The 24,346-nt window shown below is 41.7% G+C and overlaps 1 protein-coding gene and 1 long non-coding RNA gene across 7 annotated transcripts in view; both read right to left on the bottom strand.

Moving 5' to 3' along the window:
- Positions 1-2,785, bottom strand: part of thsd7ba (thrombospondin, type I, domain containing 7Ba) — a 166,676-nt gene extending 163,891 nt beyond the window's left edge. For 5 of the 6 annotated variants that reach the window (XM_072718079.1, XM_072718077.1, XM_023822130.2 and 2 more), the window contains exon 1: positions 2,283-2,476. The gene's annotated coding sequence lies outside the window, so the exon portion shown is untranslated. Of the gene's footprint in view, positions 1-2,282; positions 2,477-2,670 lie in introns of those variants that run through there. The other variant, XM_072718076.1, reaches the window with a different exon arrangement.
- Positions 2,786-20,557: 17,772 nt separating this feature from the next.
- On the bottom strand, positions 20,558-24,260 carry LOC111850051 (uncharacterized). The gene is made up of 3 exons (XR_002839705.2): positions 24,144-24,260; positions 23,411-23,497; positions 20,558-20,981 (listed from the first exon to the last, which is right to left on the bottom strand). It is a non-coding gene; the product is annotated as an uncharacterized lncRNA (long non-coding RNA).
- Positions 24,261-24,346: the final 86 nt, after the last annotated feature.

Genomic DNA, 24,346 nt, shown 5'->3' on the forward strand with positions numbered 1-24,346 from the left:
ATTTACCTTAGTTGCAAAGGAAGTGAAATGATCAACTTTCTTGGTAGGGGGGCCTCACAGGTCAGTGGCAGAGATGGCCCTGAGTTCATACAGAAGTTTTAAACCTGGTGTGGATGTAAGCTCATCATCTCTTCTTTTTAATTAATATGACAAGTATAGGGATCTTTCTTTTGTTTCAAAACAAAAGAAGTTGAATGCAACTTTAAAGCCACACACAATTTCAAAGCTTAAAATACACCATAATGCACAGGGTATAGTTCTTAGGGATTTTGTCTAGAAACTTCTAAATTTGTATAGAGTCTAGTGGATGCAATGGCAAGATTAGCCATTCAAGCAACAACTGCACATCTGATTGCCTCATTACAAGATTTGAGAGAAGGTAAAGCTGTTAATCTCACACATAAGAGTCTGTCACACTGTATTATTGCTTTGCCTTTCAACAATAACTCTGGGCAGAAGTATCAAAAACTCTCTATCCTGACAAATATTGTCTTTATAATTGTATGTGTTAAATTGAGGGTACCTAATGATTATGCAGGATGGCTCAGTGGGTAGTTCTCCAACAGAGTAGAGGGTTTGAAGCCTGTGTCTGGTCTGTGTGTATGGAGTTTGTTCTTCTTGGATAGCTGGGTGCTCCAGTTCTCACCCAAAGACATACAGGTAGGTTAACTGAAGATTGTCCATATTACGTGTGTGTGTGTGTGTGTGTGCCCTGTGATGGACAAGCTTCCCATCCAGGATTCCTTTTCTGTCCTACATGCTCCAGAATGAAGTCTACCTCCTAAATTAATTTACCACATGATGCAATTTCTCACAAGCAACAACATGGTTAATAAACATAACCATAATTAATTGTCGTTAATTGTTTTTGTCGTATTATATTATGCCAAAGGCCTCTCTAAAGCACTGACATTATAGTAAAAGATGTTTGATGGTCTGGACAAAGAAATATTTCTTTGCATCTTAAGTTGCATAATACATAAATATAAGCTTTTCCAAGGCCCAAGTGAATGTGATTCTCAACTGTAAATGTCAACAGGTATATTTTTTTTAAAGAGGGAGAATTATTGCACAAGACACAATTATGATGACTGATATGGAGAGGTGGCGAACAGGGTGGTGGCAGCCGGAATGACATTTCATCAAGGAAAAGGTCAAACGTCATTTTTTTTCTGCCCCTTGCTGTTAAGGTGTATAAACAAGCATGTTATTATAAAAGGTCAGAAATCATCACTGAGGAGAAAGTGTGTCACAATAAAAAATGGGATTTCAATAATATTAAATTACAATTTAATAGGGATATCTATTCAAATTTTCGTCTCTTGTCCAGAACCCTTACATGAAAAAAATCAGATAGTTAAGCAGATTAAAATACTTATATCAGAAACTTGTGATTGATGTAAGAGAGGCAAGCAACTCAAATCTTTTAAAATACATAACACATTCAGCATTAAAAGAAATCATGCACAGGGGCACTGAAGATAATCTACCATATCCTTGGTTCTTTTCGCCAAAATCAAAATTCTGAAGATTAAATCTTTCAGAAGGTAAGCAATTTGAGAGAGTTTTCAAGTAAATTTTCAGGAGAGGAAGTCTTTCCACAACCCTTGCAAAATTAATCAAGACTTGCAAAACTGGTTGTATAACTAGCATTAATGACCCACAAATCTTCAAGGTCCTTTGCCAGGTGTTTAAAGTCCACCTATTCTGCAGTTTCTGGGTTTAAATTTATGAATTTGATCAGCAGCCTCATCCAGATGGCCAGACTGAATCCCCCCAGTGCCCTGATAGCCAAAGATGACACACAAGCGGTTTTACTAAGCAGTCCCCTGCAAACGCAGCATCCAACCTTTCCTGGAAGTTGATCCTGAGTCTCCCCCAAAATTAACAGCAGCATTTTTGCCGCATTGCTATTTTGAGGCAGCGCAAAGTGATTGAACTTTAATAAAGTTCCAATAAAAACCTGGTTTAGGGCTCTATTTTAACGATCTAACACAAAATGTAAAGCTCAAGACGCAACTAATATCTATGTCCAACTAACAAACTAATATCCAATATCTATGTCCAAATCCATTTTGCTATTTTGACAGCAAAAACAAACAAACAAACAAAGAAAACAGACTTTGCGCCAGCACAAGGTGCAAAAAGGTTCTCCTAACTCTCTTAAATATTCAGAGGTGGGCATAACATGCAATGCACCAATCAGAATGGCATTTCGCCTCACCTTTCAAAGGCAGCAGCGCATAAGTTAAAGCGGAGTGAAATTTTAACAGCGTGCTTACCTGGCAACCATATGGCTTAAGCAAATGAAAGTGCGCAAATCATCTACAGGAGCAGCACTGTTCCACCTAAGCCCTTCTCGGTGAAGTAGGCGTTGGATGAGGGAACAGCGAGCGTGTCTTCTTTTTCTGGCATCACCACATCATCCGTTCAGTGCCGAGTGCGGGATAGTGACGTGAGAAGACGGGGTGAAAGGAAGTGCGCTGCTCATTGAGCGTAGCGTTTTGAACGGGGGACTTTACGCTTGTGTGCTTTTTATTTTAATTTTGGGTCTGCAGTTCGCAAAATAAAAGTACAAACTTTGTTCAAACAACAGTTTTTAAGGTGTTTTAAAATGTTCAAATTAAAGGCAATATGATCTTCATACATCTCACAATTTAGATTCCTTACCAGGCTACAGACGATTCAGCTCTGCTGCCAGCTGATCCCTCCTTGCCCGCGTTGCTCCCTTGTTGTCATCGGCACATGCAGTTCAGCATCACGCCTTCTAAAGTCCTCCAGTACGTGTTCCCTCATTTATTACGCGTGGCCATGTTTTGCAACATACTGTACGCGTCACAATCAATGCAGCGACCTTCTGAGGGCTGTACTATAATGTTCCACGTGAGTTATCTAAACATCTGAAATGCATTTTCAGCAATCTGAATGTCCTTTCAATTACCGTAGGTGTTTAATTCTGATAATGAACTCGAAAGATTTTTTTAATGATACGGTTAATGTTTCATCAAACAGTATGATTACCTGAAAGGACCAGATGTACTCTATAATAAAACCTATATAAATGAAATAAAATTAGAAAAACATTAGTACACCTCGAGTGTATACCTGTGTCAATAAGAAGCGATGTGCACCTGCATGTTTGTAAAACGCGCCACTTAAATAATGGTCTCACAATGCGCCATAGACTTAGGATTTTGTTGGTCTGAAGTGTAATGTTACTGCGTTGCCTTAAAATAGCAATGCCCCAATAATGTGCTCACGCAACAAATAGTCACGGCGGGCATCGCGTAAATAAGGAGGACACTGCTGCGGATCAGGCAGGTGAACGGGCATTAATGTCCTTCTTACTGTACAATCCAGACCTATTTTGACTGCAACCACGTTTGCAATAACAGGTCGTAGATATGCACGAACAAAATCCACAAATTTGTCTGTTGTTTCAATGTGTGATGCACTTGTCATTTTTGACTTGCTTGCACTTGTAGTAAATGTCAGTGTATCCTGGCCCTACGAAACTGAAGACACGTGCCAGACTTGTGCCCACGATAGCATTTTGTTGCATTTGTCACAACAGGCAAAAGACAATAACAAGGACTTTCAAATACCGGATTTCCCCTTACTTAGTTTGACATCAAGTAGTTTTATATTCACCTTTCCTTAAGCAGGCACTTACGTCCTCAAGCGTTTGAGATTTCCGTGCCGATGGGAATGCAGACATCTACTTTGGTGGAATCCTGCTGTTGCCGTAGATCATAGGTGTCAGACTCCAGTCCTGGGGGGCCGGAGCCCTGCACATTTTTGGGTTTCCCCTCGTTTAACACACCTGATTCAACTTCTTGTGCTAATTACAACATAGTTGTTGAGCTGAATCATTTGCGGTGGAACAGGGGAAGAACTAAGCTACACAGGGCTGCGGCCCCCCAGGACTGCAGTTTGACACCCCTGCCATAGATGGTCTTTGCGCAGGAACAGAACTGACTCCTCTGTGGAGAAACATTCTTTCCAACTACCTGGCAAATGCGGCGTTATAATTATAGTAGAAATATGCCAAGGTGCAAGTGCACATAGCTCATAAAGGGAACGGGAGATGGATGGCACTCCAGCTTCAAGCATGTTACACTCCAAACACACAAGACTTACAACATTTTGGACCACGCGTCTGGCACAGCGATTGGTTTTCTGCCGTTAAACTAGCTAAAGTGGATTGGCCACGCCCCAAAAGAACCTGCGCAGCGTGCTTCAGGCCCAAAGTTGTACCGCCACAACCGAGTCCTACCCAGTCGGCATTATCCAGTTTCATCCAGACAGTATACGGTAATTCGATGGCATTTTAAAAAGCAACATTATTCCAGTATTTCCAGATAAAATTAGCAGAGTGGTGTGTGTGTGTGTGTGTGTGTGCATGCATGGTGGGGGGGGGGGGGGGGGGGGGATGATGTAACACCATAATACCACCCAAGACTAGCCAGCAGCCAGCCCCAGTTGTCTGTTATCCACCTCCCTGAGGTCTATATGCCTGGTGTGATGTCTGCTATCGGCCGCAGAGCATGCATTCAGTATACTTCTACCTACAGGAATGGCATTTAACACTGAAGAGCTTTAACAAAAGAAACAACTGATGTTCTCTTGTGCAGAAATTAGATAAATTCGCTATCCATTCCTTTCAACTTTGAGCTTCCTCAGCTAAGATTCACTGAAGATATTCAAGGACTACATTACTGTGGAAAAAGGTAAACAGATATTTAGCTGAAGGACAAGACACATAAATTATCCACTATCTCTGAGTCTCACCATATTATGTTTTTGCTTTTTCATCCTGGTATTCCTTCTTTGCTTGTTGGCTGGATTTAAATGGCTGGCATTTCCAAAAATTCATCACAAGAAGTCAGACAAATTACGATTTGTTTGCCTCGGTGAGAAAAGCGCCCATCAGTCACCCATGGTTGTAATTCATCAGCTCTCTCTATAAGGAATTAATGTCAGTTATCTCCCTGAGAACGTTTCAGACATTAATGTGACAAAACACATCACTGCATGTACAGCCTGCTATGAATATGCTTGAAAAGGCTCAGTCTATTATTATTCTGTTATAATTAAGCATATTATTTGGTGTTTCCATTAAAGAACAATATACCTATTCTGTCCACGTCATTGTCATCAAAAGTCTGCATTCCATAAGCTTGTAAGTCATTAAAAAAAGCATTTTAAAAGTGGGAGGCAAATGTCAAGATTCCTACTGAGAAGTTCAGATTTGACTACTGAGAAATGTTCGATGTTCAAACATGCACCTGGGGAAACAGACTGGCTCTCAGCTGTTAAGCATTGTGTTTGCTGTAACAACCTTTTCAGGCTGTAATCGCAAAGGTGTATCAAGGGCCATATTTGTAAAACAGATGCCACACTGCCCTCACACATTACCGCAGGCCAAATTCTCTCATCCTTCTTCTGTCTGAGGCGGGCAGCAAATGGCCCGGCCCGGTCAAATATGTCCCTTTGTTAATGACGTTGGCCACACCATTTGGTCACACAGAAAATCAGATCTGCAATGAATGCACTGTTTGCTTGTTGAATTGAGGCCACTTGATTTCACGTGGAGTCTCTGAATCGCTCACAGGAAAAAGCAAACAAACAGACCTCTTTTTGAAATCTATAGCACCACAATAACCTACAGCTTTTGCATAAAAGTCGTTCCTTTACTTTTTTCCTGAGGGTTGCGTTTCATTTCTCCTTTTAGTGTTTGCCGGGAGGCACGGCAATCATGGGTAAACGAGATCCATCATGTCTCCATCATCTGCCATCATCTCTGCTGCAATTAACATCGAAGCATCTGGAGCGATTTGTGACTGCAGTCCTTCACTCATGACGGTGGAACAAAACGGCTCTCAGAGAACGATCCCTGTCATTACTCCACCGTCTTCCCGTGGCACTTAAGTTTATTCATCTAATCAGCATCGCTTACATAACAGCACATACACTACGTGTGATTCCCAGCAAATAAAATAGTTAAATAAATGTTTGACGACGCAGCCATTAAACGGCAAAGGGGAAAGTTCACGTCAAGGACACACACACACACACACAAAGTGCTCTTTTCTCCCCAGAGAAAAACAACAAGAAAAGTAAGGCTTCTAAAATCTTCCATAAACCAGTGATGTAATTCCTACTTGTCCGTCTCTTGCAAGCTGCAAACAGCTTCCATTTTATGTAAACATATGCATGAAAAGACACTCAAGCACTGTTTAAAATTTCTTAAGTCAACCCCATCAAATCATATACAGAGAAGTAAGAAGATGCCACCTCAGTCTAACCTAATAAACACACAGAGACCTGAGTGCTTATCAGCACAGCAGAAAGAAGCAGCTAAAAACTGGGCCATTAACAGCATTTAATTGTGGTTATAAATATACATACATGACAAATTGTTGGCAGGCTGACAAATACGGTTACATTTAAAAATGTTTTCATTTATTTTTCTCTCTGGTTTGTCAGAGATCAGTTAAGGTATTTAAAGTGCATTTTAAAATGTGCAGCCTTGGCCTGTGATTGTTGGCATAGGATCATAAGGAGGCAGCAGTGTGCATTTTGAGAGTTTAGGTGCAGATCTGGCGGTTGGAAGGGTAAATCCATTACCCGGAAATTACATTCTGCGGGGGGGGGGTTTGCTGTGGTCCCTCGGGCTGCAGAGCACCTGCCGTCTCGCCTCAGAACCTCCCAAGCCCCCTGTCGCCTCACTCCACAAACCTGCCCCAACCCCCCAGCCAGGACGCAACCTCGGCTCACGACCACACAGCAGGCCTCCGGCACCCGTGGTTGTGTCCTTATTCTGGGGAACTTTCAGAAATCACTGAAAAGGTGCGCAGTTCAGTTAGAAGCACGGCAGACTACATTTCCCCTATAATACAGTTCCTTTAGCTCGACCATTCTCTTTACTGCAAGTCACTCTGGATAAAAGCATCAAGTAAATCAGCAAATGTAACGCATCTACTCTCCCATCAAGCCTTTTACAAACTATGCGTCACGTCCCGCAGGGTGGAGCAAACCAGTTAAGTAGCAGTTAGTGATTTCACCTGCTCAGCTTCCTTTAAAACTCCATCTGCCCTCATGCTTATTGCGAGGTATTGTTGCCCTTCATGAGCCGTAGTAAACGCTGTCTTACTGTCGTCAGTCTCTCCCACTACCTACCTACCTGCCCTAGCAGCCCCTGCCCATCTACTTCTCCAACTCCCTCCGATTCTCCTCATGTCTTTACCCCTTGTCTTCTGTTCCACTGTAGGATTGATCTCCCTGACTTCCGAAGTCTCCTGGATCCATGACCCCGACTCTGTCGATTTAAACTTTACTTGCCAGCTTCTCGTGATAAATCCATGGTTCTCCTGCATCTGGGTCTCCTGGCTTCTCTCCGCGTCCAGTCCGTCACCGTGCACCTCTTCATTAAGAGAGCTCGGTTAATGAAAGGATCTCGGATTTCATTGGGAGGGGGAACTAAATCAGCAAACCAAAACGCCTTGACAGAGCACTCCTCAAAGACACAGACGTTAATAAGATCAGTCCTAAAGTCATCATTTAATATATGCTCTAATATCTCGGATTTGTCCAGCGTTAATATGTACATAGCCCAAAAGTCAGGAGTCCTCTTGATGTGTTTGCCATCACTAGTGGTGCCCGTTTTGTCATTCAAGGAGCGGATGAGGAACTGTGGCAGCTTGGTGTGGCTCATCTAATCAGTGACTACGACAGAAAACAAAAAAAAATAAAAGAAGCTAGCTTGTTCCAGGAAAGTCCTCTGATCTGAAAGTGGGCACTGGACTGGGTCTCCCAGGGTTGCCCGTTAGGTACTGCCCCCAGAGGCCCGTAGGTGTGATAACCAACTGTGGGCATGACCCACAAGACCTTGGTGCCCCCCGGTCTCCTTAATCCGCCAGTCTGTTCCTGGAGGCTGCCAAGAGTCACGTTCACCAGAACTTAACCTAGAGATGGTGTCTTCATTATTCCTGGGAATCATAAATATCACAATCTCAGGCTAAGAGGTTTCTGGGCACACCAACATAGGGGGACAGTAATATACCTAGATACGCCTTTCAGAATTTATCATTATATATAAAGCAGGGTTTTTTAAGATGTGTAGAAAATGATCTACCTGAAGCCCACACTAACGTTTAAGCCCTCACCCAGCAGAAAGCAAATTTATCCCTAAGGAAATGCGACTACTGCAAATGCTGAAATACGGGCGTCGATGCTGCTCGTAAATCATCAATAATCTTTAATGTTCTCCCTTTATGTCGCTGCTTAATCTGAGTAGAAAACCTGCCATCTAGTGGATTAAAAAAAATTAAAATAGACATTCATTAGAGGTAAAAGTCTGCAACCCACCACTCGCGTTGTGATACAACAGCGTTAATCCTAAAGAAGAAAATGTATAATACTCCAAAATAAACATATATTGAGAATTTATAAATAAAATATATCCTTCCATCTTGTAAGCACTTCTCTTGAGGGTTATAGGGAAACAAAAAATATAAAAATAAAATATTAAATATCCATATCTCCATCCATCTTCGTACTGCTTATACTGGTCAGAGTAACAGAGCAATTAACAAGTAATACAAGAATAAAGTCCATTTTCCATATTTGCTTAGTTAGTTTGGGGGCTGCAGTGAGTCTGAAACCTATCTATTCTATACCAGGTGGGATACAATATAACTCCTCGGTCAGAAAAAAAAATCTAAAAACAAAACAAACTGCTGACAGAAAGATATTTCAACATTGATCTTTCTTATCTATTGCAAGTAGGCGATGAACCTTTTCCTGCTGCAAGCTCTGTTCAGACATTCACATACAGGAATTGCGTTAATTTGGCTTCGCTTCTGCAGGAGAAGGGGGGGGGGGGTGCAGCTAGGGAAGGCCAGGATGCTCTCGCCGGATACGGTGTCGTGCTTCCTGAGGATCAATCCTGGCTGTGCCTTTAAGAACCTGTCCTGTGATGGAGCTTTTGACGAAGCCCTAATTCGAGCCACAGTCACCCAGAACTGTGACCCCCACCCATCTCTCCACGTGTCCATCATCTCCTGCACGCTGTTCCACTCAGGGGTGTGGTTATGGATCATCTGCCAACCCTGCAGAGACCAAGTTCAATCAGTGCCCCCCCCCCCCCAAAAAAAAACCTTTACCATCGTTCACGTTTGACACCTTCATCCATGCCTCCCCCCCTTCAAACGTTGGTGCCCCACTCCAAAAAGGAACCCTGTTTACACCGCTGGTTCCTCCCTGGACTAATAACTATGGGGTGCTGCTAGAGATTTTATGCCCCGTGAAAGCAAATCATATTGGGGCCCCCAACCCAGACCAGTCCAACTACAGTATGTTCCAAGAGCATAGGCTCGTTCTAACTCCCCCCCCCCCGATACTGCAGTTCTTCCAGGGTTGGTGCACTGTAAAGGTGTCACCAGATATAACCCGAGGCCTGGTCAGTGCTGCTGGGACATGACAGCCCCGCCAATGTCAGAAGCCCCTTATCACCCTAATGACATGGTCAACCTGGGTATGAAGAATCCTGCTCAGTGCAGACATCAAACCCAAACTGAGAGGAGAGCTCAGAGGAAAAGGCATCTCTTTTCATTTTCCTGTGATTACAACCAAAATCATTCCCATGTAAGAGGACTCCTTGCAGATAATAACATTGTGCCTTTCACACATAAATAATAAAACATTACTTTTATTTAAATGCTGATTGAGCAACATAGTAAAAAATATTGCAATGCAAATGTTTGTAAATGTGTTCATAAAGTCACATGCAAATTCAAAGTATAAGGGCAATTCAGGGAAACAGAAATATAACAATGTTTGGGTTGTGCCAGGAAAGCTGAGCACCTTGAGGAAGCCCACAGAGCAGAGAGGAGTCAGGGCAAGAACCGAACCCGCAGCCTGGGGAGGTAAGGCAGAGCTGGTGCATAATCCCGCCCTTTTTTTTGTTTGTTTTTTGACCTTTCAATGGAATGGCTAAAAATAAAGCAAGAAAGAACAAGGAGAAGCAAGAGACCTTTCTGGATGTTTGCCAGTCCTTTCCAGTCCAACAAAAAGCCCTTGTTTAATATCTACTGTGATGCTGAGCAATTTGTGGAGTGCTGTTCATTTCTTAAGATGCATCTTAAAAAGGCTGCTTTTGCCATACTGTAGCTGGTAGAGATGTGTTTTAACTGGGATGGCTGGGTGGATTTCTGTCAGTTAGACTAATCATGTTGATGTTTTTACAGCTGGTGAAAGGTGGGTCCTTGGGTCCTTTTTTCTGTCATTAGCTTCACATCTTTCTGGCCTGTTCATGTCCAACTAAAATGCATGGGTTTAAAATTATGGGTTTTATTAGGCAAAAGGGTAAAACACTCCTATTACCTAAAACAAAAAAAGCATTCTGTTTTTATTTCTTAGGAAAACACTGGATATCTAATTTGCAGCCACAACGTACCTCTCATGTCCAAATTATTACTTAAGGGATTTCCATTTAGAAATATGCAATAATGAGTAATGTGAATGGGTGGAATGAAATTCTCACTGACATTTATGATCTGCTGGAAGTCAGAGGCAGTTGAGATCTAAGCTCATATTCTGCGATACAGAAAGACAGTGATGCGCGGGATCTGCGTTGAACATTGTACGACTCATCCGAGCCTCGCATGAGATCTTCAAAAACGATTCCTCATGAGAAGAATCCAAGAAACGCCAGGCAGAGCGTCAAATTGTCAAATTCGTACTGCAGGGACACACTCGAATGATGAAAATATGTTCCTGTATATATACATATTTTTCTTTCTCCTGGAAAAATACACAAGTACACTATGTTAACGAAGAAACCCATACACTGCGGATATTCTTCTGAAAAGACCGGATATATTTATGCATTTCCATATTTCACTGAACCAACAAAGTGAACCAGCAAATCAAAATCAGACCTATATACCAAATTACCTGGAAATGGAAACAGCTTTGCCGTGTTTCTCTTTTGCAAAGTTTAAATGTCTAGTTTCTAAGTTAATGTACAGTTTCTCGGCAGAGAATAATACTGTCTGATACCTTCATTAAATTATTATCTCAAATCAGGCTAACAGCTTTTCCCCATGCAATTTAATATACCAAGATAACAATTCTAAGATAGCAGTAATTAAATAATGCTAATTGGAGTTTATAATTAAATAGTTAATTAGGAAGGTCCTGCCCATCTTAAGATAACCAAATGATACTGCATCTAATAGCAGAAAGATGATTAAAATAATTAAAATAACATTATTTCCAAGCACCATTGGGAACTTTAAATGTTAGCTATCCACTTGGACTGTGAGACGATAAACAAATACAGTATTTTTTTTTCGATTTTTTCCATGAACTTCAGGTTTGTTTTGCATTTCTAATGTATCTTTGAGAGAGGAAAATCCTGGTTGCCAAGCAACAAACATGCAAAGCAGTGCAAGCTTAAGAACATTTAAGATTTCACTTTGGGCTGTATTGGTAAACCTTTACAAAGATGATGAGAAGAGACTGTACTGTATTAGGTCAACATATATAAAACCTTAAACATTAAATGGTAAAAATATCAAAGAATATTTTCTTTAAATTAAAATATAATGATTTCTTGGTGCAGTTGCTGCTTTAATGATAATGTCAATATACATCATAAATGTATGTTTGTATTTATAAAATATAATGATGAAGAGCAGACCTTTGGGTTTCCATAATCAGTTTTGGGAAACAGCAGCAGATGCCCTACATACCGCAACTACATTGCTTTAATTGCACTAAAAACAGGCGCCAAACCACAGACGCCAAACGAAGACCTGAAGTGGAGGTAGCCAGTTATAATGGGCTTTGAACTAGCCGGAGGAGCCCTAATTAGTGGTGAGCTTTGCCGACTCGCACAGAGCAAAGTTGCGCATTTGTAGAACTGAATATTCGATCCCAAGACCCTGTCGGCGCCGACAAGCCCGCGACATTGCAACAAGGCGGAAAAGCATGGTGTAATGCGAACGATTTTTAGCATGTCCCCTCTCACCTTAAGGACTTCTGCAAGGGCATATGTGGATCACTTCCACATTAGCATATAACTCCGCCTGGATTGAAGTTCTACTATTTAAAAAAAAAAATAAAAAGCATGGATTAGACCATGTGCTGATGTATGCGCAGTTAGCAGCTGAGTGTGTCTCGGGGCAACCTGCATAGCGCGAAATGACAATCTGGAACGTGGGGGACCGGCCACCCTGCCCAGTGAAAGACGATGTGCTGGAAGCTGTCCAGATTAATTATAAGACGTCCACAAACAACCGGGGGTCTGACCTGCCCCCGGCACATTTCCATTCCCCTCTGACAGGGGCGTCGACATCCTTGGAGACGACGCGTGGATTTATCTGACAATCTTAAGAGGCCGAGAGCCCCGGTCTTGCCGCCTGATTTATAAAGAATAGATAAGATTGATCAAGCTAGCGTGGGCGTGGAAAGAGAGGCCCGGTGTGAAATAAATGACCGCTAGCAAAAGCAGGCTGTGAGTGCTGGTTTCAGCTAGCTATGAAGATTATCCTCTATTTAAATAAGAATGGCGAAAGGTCATCAGGCCAGCAGTGGGGTTAGAGTGCAGCCTTAAGGCAGCATTTAAATGGAAGGATCAGTAATCTTCCTGCTTTTAGTGTGGCCCAAGGAGGGGAATCAGAAGCAAACACATGTGGGCATATGACCAGGGCTGCAGTTCCCCCATCATGAATTATTACCCAAAGCAATGAACAGCACAGGGCCCGTAGGGGTGTCATTCTTATCCAATGGGCTTCTCACCCCATTTCCTCCCCAATATCCCTTTATTTGACCACATAACAAAACAAACCAGAGATTAGCAGGCGCATATTCACCCCTCCATCGATCACACAGAAGAGGGCTCATTCTGCTGCAGAGTAATTGGACATTCCATTCATTACCCCCAAAAGGCCTTAATCAGATCTCGAAAAGGACGCTTGCCGATTTGAATACAATATAGATGTGGGAGGGATGCAGTTAATCAAGGAGACGCTCACCTCCTACATCTCAGCAAAAACAGCTAGAGGCACGCGTCCGGTGGACATCTTCACATGTTCGAGATAGGCAGCCGTGAAAATTCATCGCATGAGACGGAACCTTCATCATATGACCAAGTCATCATTAAGCATCACTCTCATACCTTGTGACCAATAGATGCCGAAAAAAACAATCAAAGTTCAATATAATGAGGGCAATGATAGCTTGCTGGATGAGGGAAAGGCGTAAATCTGGAATGGGCACAAATGCGTAAATCCAGAAGCCTTTCGAAAGATGTGAGACTGTAAATGCAATGGATGCAAACCAGGACCATAACCTACAGTACGCCAACTTCCTATCTGTGAAACATGTAGAGCGGCACAGACCGAAAAAAAATGATGTGATCAGAAGCACAATCTTGCTATCTGCTGATGCTTATGAATGGATGTATGAGGCCAACCCAGAGGCACAGCCCTCGAGGGACCAAGTCAGGAAACCATATTGGAAGAACCATCCTTACTTACACTAAAATAATAAAAAAAAACATATAGAAATCTCTACAAAAACAAATATCACCTGCACTAGAGAATGTCGAAGGAATTATTAAAATCATGATAAGAACATTGCAGCTATATAGGAGGGAAAAAACGTATTACAGAGACTTGAGCTGTGCCAGCTCTGGAAGGGATTGAAGAGGTGTGAGTGGAGAATCAGACCCTGGGGTAGGTGCTACTGAGATGAAGACCTCAGTCAGCCTATTGATCGAGATAGAAGGTCCCTGGGTCACAACAAAGGGAAGGCATCACTGACACCAATAAACTCGATGTTATTACAAGAAAAACAACACACACTGATGGTGCACATCCAATGGCGGAACATCACAGCCGGTGACATCATCACGCAAACCTATTTCGTTTTTGTATAACGTGAAACACTTCTGACTGTTTATGTAAATCTTTACGCGAGCAAGGCACAAGAAGGACTGTTTGAGTTATACTAGTTAATTATCTTTAATTATCCTTTTGGACTTCTTGGGTTTATAGCTGCTAAATGAAAACAGACGTTAAGTGAATAAACCAGGAAGGTCATGCAATCTGTCTCCAGATGGCAATTAAGTCTTGTTTAAACAATTAAATGCAATTCTTCAATTTCACCTAGAAGTAAAGGGCAAACTAGTGATGTTATTGGTAGTATATCAAATGTGTTCATTGACTGATGTTACATAGGCTAATTCTGCTCTTTAGCATTCACTTGTCTAATATACAAATGCTAACAAGTATTATCTGTTTAAAGAACTTATTTTGAAAAGAATAACCTTTGAAGGGAAAGACAAATTGCTTTTTTTGCTGGATTGGGAATTAATAGCTGTAACACTGAATACTTAAAACAAAAAATGTGATGTGCCAAAAGAAAAAGAGGTTAAAAACCTTTTTCCATACAAACCCTAGCAGAAATGGAATACATTATTAATAATCAGGGCTTCCTTCAATTTGCAATTAAACAATTTCAGCCTAAATATCTCCATGTGGAACGCAATGAAAGCAGACAATGTGAAAGTCATCTGAACTACCTACTCGTTCATTTCTCATCTTATTAACAACTCCTATCAGCGCCAGCCTCCATTACAAATAAATTTCCCATCATGCGAACTGATAAGAGAGAAGCTGAGTCTAATTTTCCCTCCACGATGTGAGGCACGCAGTTCCTTTAATCATCCACCGGGAGTGCCGAGGCACCATTGTGTGCCGGGATCGATGCTCTGCTTTTAAGCGGCTACCCATTTCACCTACGAAACCTGGGTGCCTAAATGCAGGGCTGTCTTCCCTTTAAACAAATGCTGAAAATGTTTAGTGGTGAGGCCCCGAGTCCCTGTTCCAGTCAATAGTTTTAAAGAGGGCTGTAAACAAGGAGGTGTTTTGCATCTCGGTTACTCAAGAAGCAACACCAAAGTACAGGGGAGAAGCCGCAATATTATGCAGGTGGTCCTCACTGTTACGGATTCCCAGGCACTTCCACTTTCATTCCCTCTGCAGTAAATTGGCTGCCACCAGGGTCTGCCCCGAACTGCCTGCTAAAAATGAAGACTGAGTCACCTCAGACAGGCCTGTCAATTTGCTCCCAATACCAGAGGACAAACTGGCACAAAGTCTCCCCTCCCAGTCCAATTCTCAACCCTAACAAACTAATCTGAATTGATGCGCAAAGAGGGAAAACTGTTAAATAATATGCTGCCAGGTCATTGGATTACAGCCTCTTTCACTGCTATACAAAAAATAAAAACAAAAACATATATATAAAAAAAAACAAATTGATCCTCTTTTCCTTTGTGAACCAAGGAGGGGGCACTAGCTGTAATCCGCAGCAGTTGGGTGCATGGAGAAAAAATATTAATCGCAAAATATAGCGTCCAATTTATTGGGGCGGCTGTTACGTTCACTGCACCTGTCACAGGAATTTTCCGTTTCATTTAGATTGATGTTCTAGGGGTGCTGGAAAGATGGCGTCTTCATTTCATTCGCTGTTTAAAGGCTTTACGTGCAAATGGAAACAAAGAGCAGGCTTGGCGCGACCAAGAAAAATGGAACGGTCTACGGCCATTGATATAAAAAGCGGCGAGGTAATTGAGCCATTTCTGCATTCACCGATAAAGTGCTTTTTCCCAGACTAAACAGCTCAAGACTCAGAGCCAGAGCTAAGGTTGCTGTGCATTTCCAAAAACTGAGTTTACCAACACACAGTCTGCTCCAGCCTAGATTAAAAGGACTTAATTCAAATCTTTCCAACATTCTCCCCAGGTGAATAATGGTAATAAAGAATTATGGCTGTAAAGTATCATTATAACAAAGGCCTGAAATCCCTAGGATGCAGTATTAAATTAGACAGTTTCATCTCAGCTGGATTTTTCAGTGCCAAGTGCTTTAGATAGGGTAAATACAAATAATGATTCACAATATTGAAAAAGACTGGAGGGAATTAAATTATAAGAGCTTGATGAATGACGTCCAGCAACAAACGCAAAACATGGCTTCACACTGAGATGTACCTCTTGTAGAATAATTTTTTTATTATGATGAAGGGTAAAACTTTTCACATTATGCAGAGTGCGAGAATGAGAGCATTGCACAAACAACAGCATTACCACCTTCTGTCGATAAACAAGTTAACGATACCAGTAGCCAAACAAAGCAAAACAGCACACAGACAACTGAATTTTAACAATTTAAATTAAATATTCTACAATTTCATTATAATTCTGAAAGGAACACAAATGAATCATAAATGACACATAGGTCATTCTCTATGATTGGCTATGGAGGTGTCTATTTCACGTAGTAATTACAAAGAAAACAGTGTATTAAGTACTACTACGAGCTTTGGACAGCAGGTGGTGCAGTTGTTAGGGTCATGGATTTAAGGACCTGGTGGAACACCAGCGAGAGAACAAATGATTAAGTAAAGCATTCAACTCAAACCTCTAATTATGTAAATATTTTAGAGGAAAATCTGCATTACTCTGTCTGATGGTTTTGAAGAAAATACCATTTATCTTCATGTATTCCATCATTATCTTCCATAAAAGGACATTATAACTAGTGTACTACCTCACAAGATCACACATGCAGTATTTCGCTATATTTTGCTTTCAGGCTGGTATTTCAAGAAAATCAAATGCAGTTTATGGAAAACTAAATGGAGTGACTGTCCGGTAATAATGGACTGAACGCTATCATGGGCAAATGCTCCTGATTAATTAGGTACCCAAAGGCATGTTTCCTTAGACGAACACTCGCTGAAATCTCCCTGGATGAGTACAGACTCAAATGACACTCTCCTACCCTCATAATCCGCCAGCCAAAGACAGCATGCCTTAAAGGCACCTGGGAAATATGATTCTTTCAATAACAGAAATGATTTCTTACCCCCTACTGTGAATACAAAATATCCAGTGGGGCATTTTAAGTTCTTATGGATCATCTGAGACAAGCTGTGTTTAAGAGACCATTCAGACACTTGTGTGACGTAGTCAAATGGTCAGTAAAATTGCAGTTAAATACCAACACATAAGCTGCTGAAAGATACTTAGGAGGCGGCTAACCATTCCGGATTTTTTGCATACCATTTATTACTCTCATCAAAAAGCAGCTGGAACTAGAGTACTAGTTTACTGCCATTGTCACATCCGACAGGACCCCTCATTTGTTGCCAGGGCCAGAGATGCAATCAGATCCGTGAGCCTCTGCGTTTGCAGTAACTGTCTGTTTTTGTCTGTTTTTGTCTGATTTTAGGCCCATGGAAAGTGGAAAAGTGGTTAGTCATGTCCCCCGCAGCTCCTGTGAAAAGGTCAAAGTTCAAATTCCCGTTTCATACTTATTTTAGCATTTTTTTTTAGCACCCCTTTCATTTACTAATTAACTTTGCCGTTTTTGGTTAAAGCTTAGACTTCCCTTCATCCGAACCAGGCAAAAGTGCAATTGCTATCAATTAATTAATTAAATTGCTACTCCCTTAATGAGCTGCAAACAGCTAAACTGGAAGGCAAAGCTTGGTTTCATGCAGGCATCATATATCGTTTAAACGAAAGTATTTCAGGAGTCAAGACAGGGGGTTGTTTATTACATCTGTGGGACATAGTTTCTCCTGAAGCTGCATGAGCATTACCTAATCAATGTGTGGGCGAGGAACGGGCTTCTTTGCAAAACGAGTTTGGTGTTTTTCTAAGGAACGGTCTTTCTGTAATGCAATTACTGCACTTGCAGCAATTACGCAGACACAGCACCTGTGGATAAATTAAAATTAATTCAGTAATTAAATGTTAGCCATATATCCTAATCATGGCCTTACCACTAGGTGGTGCTGACACCAAATACTGCACCTTAAATCCATGCTAGCTTTGGCTTTAGAACACAAAAACCATATGGTACGAATATGCGAAATGTCTCTTCGGAGCATTTCTTTCATGTCAAAAAACTTGCAGAGTCACTTGAATATCCAAGCTACTCAACTGCTAATTGCCACTGATTTTAGAGCTGTGATGTTTTCTGCTATGTACATTGCAGTATGTAATCATTGTGTGAGGTTTTCTTTACCCATCCATCCCTCCATTAATCCATCCATCCATCCGTCTTTCGTACCTGCTTGTCCTATGTAGGGTCGCATGGGTTCCAGAGCCTATCCCAGAAGCTACGGGCACAAGGCATGGAATGACCCAGGACAGGGTGCCAACCCATCACAGGGCACACACGCTATTGACACACACATTGACATACACAGTTATGTCAAGAAAATAAGGTGTCAAGTTTTTTTCCCCTCAATCCAGGAAAATGGTTCATTCAGACAATTGTAATGAAAATACTACAACCAATCACAAAGATATGTATGTCTACATTATGTATATATTTCACAAACCTATAACTGGATGATACCAAAACATAAATATTTATATTTCTTATTGTCTCAGCAAAAATAAAAAATTTGCATTCACTTGTAATATGTGCAGTTATTTAAATTTCTTGAGTAATAATTTGACTTTGATTATTTAGAACAATCTACAAAAAATGTACAATCAATAGAGTTTTAAATATTTTCGAATAAAATATTAACTTTTTGCAATAGTTATAATTTCCAAATTTAACAATAACTTTAAAATAAATGTACTTGCAGCCAATTCTGGAATCAAATGGGGAGGTTGATTCATATTTAACAGACAATATAAGTCTAAATCTGCCTATGCTTTGTCATAGAGTCTGTAATCTATACATGCTGTTGTCAGGGGACATAAGCACTGACTAGGAGGATGCTACCAGGCTCCATGCTACTGCATAGCTAACGGCACCGTCAATGTCAAACCATCCTAGTCTGAAACACCAGAGCACAGAATCACAGGGGACACTCATGGGAGCAACATGGCCACAGAATGGCAACATGAGTGATGTCTTCTTACCCTTTAAAGTCGGGGATAACAGCAAAAGGACCGTAGTATCACCATTATGGCTGCTTGTCACCGAAGACAACTTAATGCATCTGTCTATCATCAGTCGAGACGAGAGCAGACACTGTGTTTTCTGTAAGTACAGAAAAATGACCCATGTGTATTTCCTGTGGCTGTTAGCCCTCTTGTGGTAGAACTCTGCATTGCACTTTCCAACAGGATTAAAATCCATCCATCCAGCCAGTTTATGTAACTGCTTCTGAGTGCAGTTGGACAATGGACATAAATTCAAAGATGAGCACTTTAGAGGAAACAATGATAAGGATGAGATAGATAGATAGATAGATAGATAGATAGATAGATAGATAGATAGATAGATAGATAGATAGATAGATAGATAGATAAAGAATAAACAAACAAACAAATGAATTGCCCGATAGGACACATACATAGGCTGCATGGTTTTTTTTAACCCACAATGAAGGTCTTTCACTGTTTCACGCATTGTCTGTTTTTTCCACAGTCAGGAGTTTTCACTTTATATCCTCTATATAACTTAACATCACCCAGCACTATATTTCACAGCTTAAATTTACTCACACTAGCATTAAATATACAAGACTGTAAGACCCATGCACACGTATCCACAATGTCTTCTTATATGCTGTTTACAGCAGAACAATGAGCCAAACTGTTGACTCGCACTGTCTTTTATGCGCCTTCTAAACAGACATCAAGCAGAACAACGCTAAACCAGGCTGGATTCATATTTTTCCTGAATAATAAGACAGACAGTGGTGTTGACAGTGAGGCAGGTTACACTGATTCAAAGAGTCAGATGAGGAAGTATTAGGTAATCTCAGGATATACTTGAGATCTTATTACACAATCTTATTACAGACAATGTGAGCTAAATTTGCAAGCACTGCAATTATAGTTATGAGTTACAGAGTAATAAGGACTGTAGGATACAAAGTGAAAAACAACACACCACTCAAATGCTGCACTGTCATGACTGAAAGAAAAAGAGGCAGAAGAAAGAAAACTATTTTTCCTCCTGGCTTATTAAAAGTAAACTATCTGGCCTGTTCACCTCCATTGAAAAGCAGTGGATTTTTTCTTGATTTATATAGTTCACTATAAAGGCACAGTGGCCAACAACAACAACAAACAAAGGCAAAACACTGAGAACTCATGGTCTCACTGGAATAGGAGCTTCTGGCCACAAAACGCATCATCAAACATAGGATAGGTTTGCATCTTGGGACACCACCAAAACCTTCCCAGTCAATCAAAGACTGTCATGTCTCACCACTCAAAAGACTGGAGAAAAAAAAAATTTGTCCATCCCGCTTGACAAAAGAGAAAGTAGGATTTTAGAAGGAACCCATTAGGTGAGATTATGTCTACTCACATCACAGACTGATAAATGGGCAGGTCTGCTACTTTAATTCCCTCATTGTTGTGGCTGGCGTAGAGGATGAGACTGTGTCTGGCTGCCCAGGGGTATATCCACCTCTCCCCTCCCCCCCCCACCCCACACACGCACACATTAGTGACGGCCTAGATGTCGTTCTTGGTAAGTCTTGCTCCAGATGTGACTATTTATATTCATTGGCATCATTGTCCGACGTCAATAAAGCAGCCCAAGCCGAGATGGGGGTTTGGGTGAGGGGGGGGGGGGGACTTTTGTGTCCGGTGCCCTTTGTGCCCTCCATTCAGGGCACTCTTCACCAGCCATCATGGAGGGGACACTGCACCATCTGGGGAGCAGCTGGACATAAAGCATCCTAGCTTAGAAGAGGAAGAGGAGAAGCAGAGACACCGGCACAGAATAATTTGATCCTTCAAGTGACTGACAAGATGAAGACTCAAAACTGGTGGATCTCCTTCTTCTGTCTTGGGTTTCCTCATTGTGTAAGCCAGAAGTTCCCAACCCCCAGTCAGTATTGCACCAAGCTACAGAACACTGTGGCTTCAGTGGAGGGGTTGGTTAATTTCCAGAAACAAACTCACGTTCTGATCGCATCTGAAAAAAATGGAAAGAATTAAACTTATTAAATTGCTGATGGATGTGCTGGTTTGCACCAGCTGTTTCACTGCTCCGCGACATAGTTGTATGACATAAACCAGTCCATGGCCATCAAAAGGTTAGTGACCCCTAAAGAAAGTGACCAGCCTCCAGAGACAGTGTGCGCGGATTCTACAAGTGGTCTTAAGCATCCATCCAGTGAGGCTCACCATCCATGTTATGTTGACTTCATCTTTAATCCCACCCTCAGAAACCAGCTGAGGTCACATTGCTATACAACTGTACAGCATAATGGGTTAAAAACAAGCTGCCCCATTCTTGATTACCCTCTCTACCGGAATTAATCGGCCAGGCCATGGTCTCCCTAGGCTTCATCCACTAAGGGCAGCAAGACTCCCCTGAAATTGGTGTATAATAAGAATGTGCAGTATACCGGAGGAGTGTGCAATATTTAAGCAACGTTATAAGTATTTGCCCCTCCATTAACCTAGGGACCTAAATTGATAGCATGCAGTGCTATGAAATTGACTCAGTACCATGTGTAAACAGCTGTACAGTTGCCCCAGATCCACAGTGCAACACATAGAAAAATTAGGGGCTATATGTACATGGACTTATCCGCAAGTCATAACACATATTCAACCTATAGTCAAGCACTAGTGATACACACTATATGTAGTGTAAGCAAAGACAAGCAAGTGCAGCAACATGTGATATTCTATATATAAACAACAACCCGAAGGAAATGCAGAGCAGTGCACTGCATTTGTGATTAAATAAACGGTACGTTGTAAATATAGCAGCAGAAGGAGCACTAGAGTGCAATTAAACAATAAATAAGTTGCCAGGGGGGAAGGATTGCAGGCCCTTTTAGGTTCAGGCAGGTAGGGTGGGGGCAGTAAGATGCTGAGGGTCCTGAAAGCCTCGGGGAAGAAGGTTTTCTTTGCAGAACTGGTGGCAGTAATGCGATATACAGCTTTCTTAGGCTGCTTTCACTGACGCTGCAGGGCCCCCATAATTCAGCCAATATTTGTACATCTTCTACAACAGCCAAGAAGGTCAATTCTTTAGGCTTCCTCAATAACCAACTGCTCCTCTTGAGACCTAGCTAGAACTGCTCAATAACCCACTAGCCTCCTCAATAAATCTACCTGTATCCAAAGTTTTGTTCTTAATATCAGTTAACATTACGGAAAGTCCTCGCTGAACGACACGCAAGCTGCTCACATCGTCTTAATGGTGATGACTTTGGTTGCCATCACAATGACAATACAAGATCTAATGCATGTCAGAACATGGATCTGGGCATAATTCCATCTCCACCTTCATCCTCAGACATCTCTCTGCTCTCTTCTCATTGGACATGGGCAAGACATCTCTTCACCAGACTCCAGTGTTTCCATTTCCCAATATCCCATTGATGTTCATGCAAACAATAGTATCAGTAGTCAACATAATCTCATAAAGGCCCCTTTGCACCTATCCTCCAATCCCCCTTCAGGCCAAACCCTTCCCTAGAACACTAAGCCCCTGCCTCTGGGATTTCAGACTCAATGCTTGGGCTTTTTGCCACTCCCTTGTAATTTGTTCATTATCTCAGTCTCCGACCTCATGCTAACCTCTCCACTAATTCTCCACTATTCCCACTCTATGGAGGGACAGGACAAAAAAAACTTTATCTGCATGCTAGATATACATACCCCAATATTCCATAAAAATGAATGACTACTAAAAAAGGCTATATCTCTGTCAACAACTGAAGGACTGTTATCAGATACCTCGTGGTAGGATACTCGTCATTCTATACACGGATGCAAAAATCATCAGACATTAATTTACACCCTGTACTGACATTCCACATTAAGGGTGACGCTATAGCAACTCAAAACAAATGCGGATGGTACCTCATTCATCCCACATTATCAGGACATAAATTGTCCATTTTATTGCAAAGGGTGCTTCACTCTTAGCACTGAATCAATATCCTTTAGAATCAAGCTATAGGCTCCAATAAGAGAGCTGAATTCCTGCCAAAACTGTGCACGTTTAATTCGGGTGATGAAGTGATAATTGGGGTTAATATGGTGCCAGAAGTTTGAGTGATTAGCTGTGAATCATTGGTCGCTGGCACCATACCGTTTTATCAGGTACCTCTAGTATTGTGGGATAAGCTGCTAGAGTCGGCCAAGTGTCTGATGTGCAATTACTTCCTGCTTTGATACCTCATCATATTTGGGTTGATGAGCTGCCCTTCCTTTAGCAGATAACGTCGCTCCACCTCAGACATAATATCCCGTTTATCTCCACCTTTGTCAATCCCACCTTGCAGCTAAGCTGCCATAAACTTTCAAAAGCCCACCAGGACCCCTTGGCCGCTATCTCTTCCACCTTGACCACCTTTCCCTCAGGGTCACTGGCGGTCCTACCTCTCCGTGCCTTGGACTCCTGGCTGCCCTGAAACGCAGAGCTGTCCCCTATCCAAGGTGACTCCAAAGTGGTATCCAAAGTGAATTCTGTAGTGGCAGAAAAACAGTCACGGCTAGGAGTATATCAGACACACAAACTATCTTGAAAACACAAACACAAAACATGTCCACATATGACCCCCCCCCCCCCCCCAAAGGCTTGGTGTCCGGAAAAGTTTGCTATGCCATTCCTCAGTGTGTCTAAGCTGCTCTTTGCTAGTGCAATTTTACAATTTCTTTTGGCTCACATTTTGGTCCAGTATAATTCCCCAGATTTCCCCCCCCTTTGATCTGGCCAGAATTATATTACTTTCATTTCCAATTTTTTCAGAGAAAATAGACAAATATGCCATGGAAAGGACACAGAAACGTGGTCAGAACACACATCACTAATAATCACACACACAAGTGTGTGCATGTGCAACATATGTGTGTATGTATGTATTTTTCCGGCTCGGTTGGGGGTGACAAATGAGACTTCAAACTAAGCACAATTTGGTGGAGTCCTCACACGTGATACTATAAGATATTGCTTCCCACAAGCAGCACCGTCAGCCAAGACAGGTGTGGCTCAGAAACATTTTTTTTTCCCTTTCCTCTGTGGAAAATATTGTCCTTTTTTATAATTTATGATTTCATTCATTTTCGCGGGCAAAAAGAAACTTCACGGAAAAGGTGACATTCATCACCGCACCTCGTATGATTGGTCGGGCACAAAAATGTAGAAATAAACACCTCCGGCTTTTAATTCCGACGATCCAAAAGCAGGCCTCTTTTAAGGCCTGTCGGCATGACTCACTGATCGTCAAAATGATTTCCAGTCTGTCCCCACGCCTCCTAACATCGCTTTCTCCAGACAGATAGCAGGTAGCGGCTCACTTACGTATAGCGCACCAG

This window comes from Paramormyrops kingsleyae, chromosome 1, assembly GCF_048594095.1.
Source record: "Paramormyrops kingsleyae isolate MSU_618 chromosome 1, PKINGS_0.4, whole genome shotgun sequence".
Classification (NCBI taxonomy): Eukaryota; Metazoa; Chordata; class Actinopteri; order Osteoglossiformes; family Mormyridae; genus Paramormyrops; species Paramormyrops kingsleyae.